This window comes from Chrysemys picta, unplaced genomic scaffold (genome assembly GCF_011386835.1).
Source record: "Chrysemys picta bellii isolate R12L10 unplaced genomic scaffold, ASM1138683v2 scaf2941, whole genome shotgun sequence".
NCBI classification, from domain to species: Eukaryota; Metazoa; Chordata; order Testudines; family Emydidae; genus Chrysemys; species Chrysemys picta.
This window is the reverse complement of record NW_027055643.1, coordinates 1-7000: the sequence shown is the minus strand read 5'-3', so window position 1 is coordinate 7000 and position 7000 is coordinate 1. Positions and strand designations below refer to the sequence as shown.

Here is a 7000-nt window from a genome sequence, read left to right as displayed (position 1 = left end):
CTCACAGACCCCAGTGCCCCTTACCTTGGGGTGCTGTCCCAAAGCAGTGCCCCCACACTCTGGCTCTCCCTTCCCAGGGGAACCCTCTCCCCCATGCCCACCTTGCCTCAGTGGCTACTGCCAGTCGTCATCTAGCCCCCTTTCTCTGGGGCAGACTGCATAGGGTTACCACATGTCCGGTTTTTCCCGGACATGTCTGGCTTTTCGGCAATCAAACCCCCGTCCGGGGGGAATTGCCAAAAAGCTGAACATGTCCAGGAAAAATACCGGCTGGGCACTTCCCCTCCCGTGGCTGCTTTGCTCCTCCCCGGACTCAGACTTCGGCTCTGTTTAAGAGCCAAGCTGCCCGAGCCAGCGCTACCGGCTTCGGGCAGCCCCCTTGCCTCCGGACCCCAGCTGTCGGAGCAGAGCAGCTGGAGCCGGGGAGGGGAAGTGCCCGGCCGGCGGCTGGGGTCCGGAGGCATGGGGCTGCCCGAAGCCGGTAGCGCTGGCTCGGGCAGCTTGGCTGTTAAACAGAGCCGAAGTCTGAGTCCAGGAAGGAGCAGAGCAGCTGGAGCCCAGGAGAGGAACTGCCCGGCCAGGGGCGCAGGGTCCGGAGGCATAGGGGCTGCCCAAAGCCCGAGCGCTACCGGCTTCATGGTTGGCCGGTCAGCCTCCAGACCCTGCGCCCCCAGCTGGGCGCTTCCCCTCCCGGGCTCCAGCTGCGCTGAGGAAGCGCCGGCCGGGGGCACAGGGTCTGGAGGCTGCCCGGCAAACCGTAAAGCTGGTAGCGCTCGGGCAGCCCTTTTCGCGTGGCTGGGAGGGAGGAGGGGGAGTTAGGGCGGGGACTTTGGGGAATGGGCGGAGTTGCGGCGGGGCCGGGGGTGGGAAAGGGGCGGGGCTAGGGCCCGTGGAGTGTCCTCTTTTTTTATTTTTTAAATATGGTAACCCTAAGACTGCATCTGTCATGGCCACTCATCGCTGCCAAGGGGGTTGGATCAGCTGCTTCTGCCTATGCCCAGGTGGCACCTCTGCAGCCCCAGTACCACCCTGGGCCTTACCAAGCCTCAGCCTGGGGAATTGCCAAGCTGGAGCTCCCCAGCTCCTCTTGCCCATCCCCAGCCCTGCTCTGCTTCAGGTCCCCTGTGCTCTCCGGCAGCCAGGCCCTTCCCACTCCCAGCCCGGTACTGCGACCCCGGCTCCTGGCCCGGCCGCGCGCCCGGCTCCCGGCATGGCACCGCAACCCCGGCTCCCGGCCCGGTACTGCGACCCCGGCTCCCGGCCTGGCACCGCGAGCCCGGCCCCCGGCCCGGTACTGCGACCCCGGCTCCTGGCCCGGCCGCGCGCCCGGCTCCCGGCATGGCACCGCGACCCCCGCCCGGCACCGCGGGCCCGGCTCCCGGCCCGGCCCCGTGGGCCAGGCCCCCGGCCCGGTACTGCAACCCCGGCTCCTGGCCCGGCCGCGCGCCCGGCTTCCGGCATGGCACCGCAACCCCGGCTCCCGGCATGGCACCGCGACCCCCGCCCGGCACCGCGCGCCCGGCTCCCGGCACGGCCTCGCAACCTCGGCTCCCGGCACGGCACCGCGACCCCCGCCCGGCACTGCGGGCCCGGCTCCCGGCCCGGCACCGCACCCCCAGCCGCGGCTCCCGGCCCGGCCCCCGGCCCAGTACTGCAACCCGGGCTCCTGGCCCGGCCGCGCGCCCGGCTCCTGGCATGGCACCGCGACCCCGGCTCCCGTCACGGCACCGCGACCCCTGCCCGGCACGGCACCGGCCCCGGCACCGCACCCCCGGCTCCTGCCGAGCACCGCCGGCCCCGGCCCGGCCCCGCACCACCGACCCCAGCCCCAGAGGCCCCGGCCGAGCACTGCCGAGCCCTCCGTCCCTCCTGATTTTCCCGGACATGTCCGGCTTTTGGGGATTTTCCCCCGGACGGGGATTTCAGCCCCCAAAAGCCGGACATGTCCGGGAAAATTCGGACGTATGGTAACCCTAAGGTAATGAGCCGATGGAGCTGTTTTGCCAAAGGGATCTGTTTTGGGTGCTGTTGGGCAGGGGCGGCTCTAGGCATCAGCAAAGCAAGCACGTGCTTGGGGCAGCCCATTTGCAGGGGCGGCAGGGATCCAGCCTGGGAGCTGAGAACCAACAGGGGGTCCTAGGAGCTGTAGTTCCTTGGTTAGCTCCCTTCCTATAGAGCCAGCCCTGGAGCAGGGAAAGAACTACATTTCCCAGCATTCCTTTGGCCACTACCAACAGGAAAGAGGGGGAGGGAGGGAGGTAGCTAAGACCTCATGCTGCAGCCTGCTATGAATGGAGAGCTGCACTCTGAAGGGTAGGGATACCATATTTTAACATTCAAAAAATAGGACAGTCCACAGGGAGGGTAGCCCCCCCCCCGCCACCATCCACCTCCTCCGACTGCCCCCCACAGAAACCCCAACCCATCCAACCCCCCCTGCACCCTGTTCCCTGATCACCCCCTCCCGGGACCCCTCTCCCTAACTGCCCCCCAGGACCCCACCCCCTATCTAAGCCTCCCTTCTCCTTGTCCCCAACTGCCCCCTCCTGAGACCGCCCCAACTTTCCCCCTAGGACCCCACCCCCTACCTGTCCCCTGACAAACTCCCGGGACTCCCATGCCTATCCAACCGCTGCCTGTCCCCTGACTGCCATCCCAACCCCTGACCCATCTAACCCCCCCTTCTCCCTGCCCCTGACTGCCCCCCCAAACCTCCGCCCCATCCAACCCCCCAGCCCCCTTATCATGCCACTCAGACCAGCCTGTCTGGCTCCGCGCAGCGCCAGACACACTGCTGCATACATGCTGCCGTGCTCCCCTGCGGAGCCACAGCTCCCCCCCGCACCTGCCTTCCAGATTTGAACACCTCAAAATTCGGGAGTGCTCAAGCTCAGTTTGGGCGGCTGTTACTTCATTTCTCCCAAATCAAATCTACTGATCCACTGTAACTTGCTGTAGAAAAAGTAGGATAAAACTGAGCAAGAAATGCTTCCCAGTGGTTATTAGGACTGGAATTGCTATTTTCAACAGCCATTGCCTTTTTGTTCGTTTGTTTGTTTGTTTGTTTAAAAGGAAGACAGTGATATTGCATTGGCAAATTCCCCATAGAAAGAAAGAGTGGAAGAAAAGAATAATAAAGGCACCTCAACTTTTCCTCATTTATGTATGTCAGTCTTATAATATGCATCCAGATATCCTCCAATCACACAAGCTGAAAATCGTTCCACTTTACTGCAGTTCTGTAACCATATGGGAACCAATCCTGTCTGTGTTCTGTGCACATGTAAAATTCATGCTGAATGACCTGCCGTGGGAGCGAGTTACCAGTGACCCAGGGCTGCAGTGGAAGGAGGTGCAGGTGGGGGAGGAGGGGAGAGAGCCCAGGGCTGGGGCGGCAGGAGGTGTGTGTGGGGGGCAATGAGGGAGCCCAGAGCTGGGGCGGCAGGGGGTGGGGAGAACCCAAAGCTGGGACAGCAGGGGGGTGCAGCGAGGAGCCCAGGGCTGGGACGGGGGGCAGCCAAAATTTTTTTTGCTTGGGGCGGCAAAAAACCTAGAGCCGGCCCTGCTTTTGGGTACAGTTCACGATAGTGTTGAGTGCAGGGGTGCTGAAGTGCTGTTATCCGTATGAGTAAAGGGTGGCAGAACCAATGGGAGATTAATGCACAGGCCCACAGGGCCCGTGCCTAGGGGCACCAGCCAATTTGGGGGCCCCTGCAGGAGCGCCGGAACCTGTGCAGAAGTGAGGGTGCCACTGGCTCCAGAACTGTGGCCCCGCTTGTCCTCTTCCCCTGTGGCTCTGTCCCCTGCCAGGCTGGAAGCTGGAGCCTGGCTGTGGTAAGAGGCGCCCAGGGAGCCGGGGCCAGTTGTGGGGAGCCCTGGCCCCTCCACCTGCCCAGGGTGGGGGCCAGGGAGCCTGAGAGCAGCCCACAGTCTGTATCCCCAGGGTAGGTGGAGAGTCCGGGCCTCCCCACTGTGACTTGGGCTACCTGGGCAGCTCTTACCACAGGCCAGCTTCCGGCCAGGCCTGGGAGTGGAGCCTTGTGGGGGAAGAGGAGGACCAAGAGGCAGGACCCCATGGTGAGGGGAGCTGGGGAGACCAAATGTTCTTTGTACCCAGCTCCCCAATAAACCTTAATCGGCCTCTGGGTGGTGTGGGCAGAGCCACGGGAGCGGGCGGTGAGGTTGGTGGCTGCATTTGGGTCAGACTGGAGGGCAGCGGCCAGGAGCCAGGTAGAGCAGCTAAGGGGAGTCTGGGTTAGTCGAAGTCATGACACCCGCACTGGATGGATCAGGAGCAGTGCTTTGAGGACTGGCCCTGCCGCCATAGCCCTGATTGGCTGGGGATGGGCACACAGGAGAAGCTGACCTCCCGCCCCGTCCCTCAGAGCCCTGGCTGGCTGGAGAGCTGGCAGGAAATCCTGCCTCTCCTGCCTGCTGCCAGCCCTTCTCCCACCCTTCGAGAAGGGGCTGTCGGAGAGACATGTGCTGTCCCTGCAGGGACACAGCAGGGCCCAGGGGAGCCTGAGCTCAGGGCTGGGAGCTGGGCCCAGGGAGCCGCCCTGCGCATGTGCGAACGGGCCCTGGCCCAGAGGGAAGGAGCCTGCTGGTGCCCGATGCAAGCAGAGCCTATCAGGCCTCTGGGATTGGTGCCCGGCCCCCTCCTGCTGATGGTTCTTGGCAGCGACGCGGGGCTGTGGCCAGGCTGAGGAGGGTACCAGGGTGGGTCTCTGCTCTGGAGGGATTCTGGGTGAATTCCTGCCTCCCCGCGGGTGTCAGAGTTTGAAGCAATCCAGCAGGGAGAGGCGCCCCAGTGCCCAGCGGATAACTGAGGCCTACAGCTGGGCCAGCGGAGGGACAGGGAGGCGAATGTGCTGAGAATACGCCCAGCTGTGGAGCTGGGAATATCCTCTGTAAAGCCCTCACGTCACTCGGCTCTCTCCTCCCCACACAGATCAGGGGAAAGGGAGCCTCCGGCGCAGCAGAACCAGTGACATGCGGGTAGCCCAGGGTAAGTGGTAAGTGTGTCCCGCTTGCATTGTCCCCCCTCACAGGGGTGACACACACACACACACACACACACACACACTGCAGAGATCTGGGAGCAGAGTGCCAGTGGTGAGAATTCCCTCAGACACAGCTATGGGGACATCAGTCTGGCGCGAGGCTAGAGACCAGAGCTCACCTCCAGGACTCCTCAGCGCAGCCTGATCTGGCCAAGATGCAGCTGCTATTCCTCGGTGGAGGAGTTGGGAAGGAGGCCAAGGAAAGATTTTATGGAAACTCCACTGTGATCATAACTCTTAGGGGGGTTTTGTTCCATGAGGTTTTGTTCTTGACAACTTGTTTGGTTTTGCCCACAGCCTGGCCCAAGGACTGCAGCGAGATAACCTGGAACAGGGTCAGTGGCGTCTTTGTCATCCAGCCCACAGGACTCCATCAATTCGAGGTCTACTGAAAGCTGAACAGCACCAGTGAGGGCTGGACGGTTCTCCAGCGGAACCGGCACAACACACAGATCACCTGGGCTGAGTCCTGGAGCACCTACAAGTACGGCTTTGGCAACGTGCAGGATGACTACTGGTTGGGGACGGAGTACATCTATCGGATCACCAAGCAGAAGGTCTACCAGGTCAGGTTTGTCATCCACGATTCATCCAGCACCATGAAATACGCAGACTACAACCTCTTCGGTCTGGAAGACGAGTCCAAAGGCTACAGGCTGAGGCTGGGCTCTTACACTGGGATTGCAGGGGACGCCATGGCTTCATACAATCCTAGCACCATGCATGACAACATGAAGTTCTCTGCTAAAGACCTGGATCAGGACACTTCCAGTGGGAACTGTGCGTCTAGCTCTGGTGGGGGCTGGTGGTACTCGGCTTGTCATTCTGTTCGACTGAACATCAAAGGGAGCATCACTTGGGGTAGTTTCTGTAGCGGGAACTGCCAAGCCTCCGTCATCCTCATCAAACCAGCGTCCTACTGTTAGTCCCCCCTTCCCCACCCTCCTGTCTGCAGTGAGGCCAACCCCTGCTCCACGAAGGGAGGGAAAAGGGTCAGAGTGTATCATGGCCAAACCTCCCGCCCGCTTTCACAGGCCTTGCTGGGGGAAGTATCAGGGTTACCCAGGAAACGGGGACACTTTCCTTCTCCTCTCCCTCCCTGCAGACTTTCTGAGCTTTTTTCCACTGGGCCTTTCTCCACTGGGCTGACTCCCATGCACCAGCGTTCGGCTGGAGTGACTCTTCCGCGTCATTTTAGCTCGGCGATGCGATGAGCAGGCCTAGAGGTCACTGGAAAGGTGAAATCCCAAGCATGGCGGGAGCTTCTCAAACACCCTCTGCATGGCCCTGCCTCGGGATCCAGGCTTTGAAATAAACACACACTTCTAAGCAGTGAGGTCTGCAGATGGTAATTCTGTGCCCTGCTGTCACCGTCTCTCCGGGTGCTCCCATGGGCACCACGCTGCTGGAGAACATGCCTGGCGTTACCAGGTTCACAGGCAGAGCATACGGGGCTGCTGGGATGGGTCTGCAAGAGTAAATCTCCAGGCCACCAGCCCTTCCATTTGGGGCGGAGAGGAGGAGAGACTGGGGCCAGAGGGATTTTCTGGGGGAGGAGAAAGAGGGGATGTGAGCAGGAGGAGAGACTTGGGCCCTTAGTGCTGGGAGAGAGGAGTCCTTGGGCCCCCTGCCCTCCGGACCACATCCAGAGAGCCTGTAGGGCGGAGGCAGCGTCCATCCCACTCGCACTGCAGGCGGAGCCGCTCCTCGCCTGAGACTGAAGGCTCTGCCCGCAGCTCTGCCTGGCCACGTGCAGACTCCTGGAGCAGGAGTGCGGTGCCTCATACCAGGGCATCCTGTGGCAGCCCCCATCTATGGGGTATCACGCTGGGCCTAAATGCTGCGGCCAGGTCCCTGGATTCTGCAGCACTTCATTTAAATTAAAGAATGGTGCCCAGGGGCTGGGGCCGAGGGCATCTTCGTGGGGTTGGACCCTG

At 62.2% G+C, this 7000-nt stretch overlaps 1 pseudogene; it reads left to right on the top strand.

Moving 5' to 3' along the window:
• The first annotated feature begins 1965 nt into the window (after positions 1-1965).
• Positions 1966-6534, top strand: LOC101931394 (fibrinogen-like protein 1-like protein; annotated as a pseudogene).
• Positions 6535-7000: the final 466 nt, after the last annotated feature.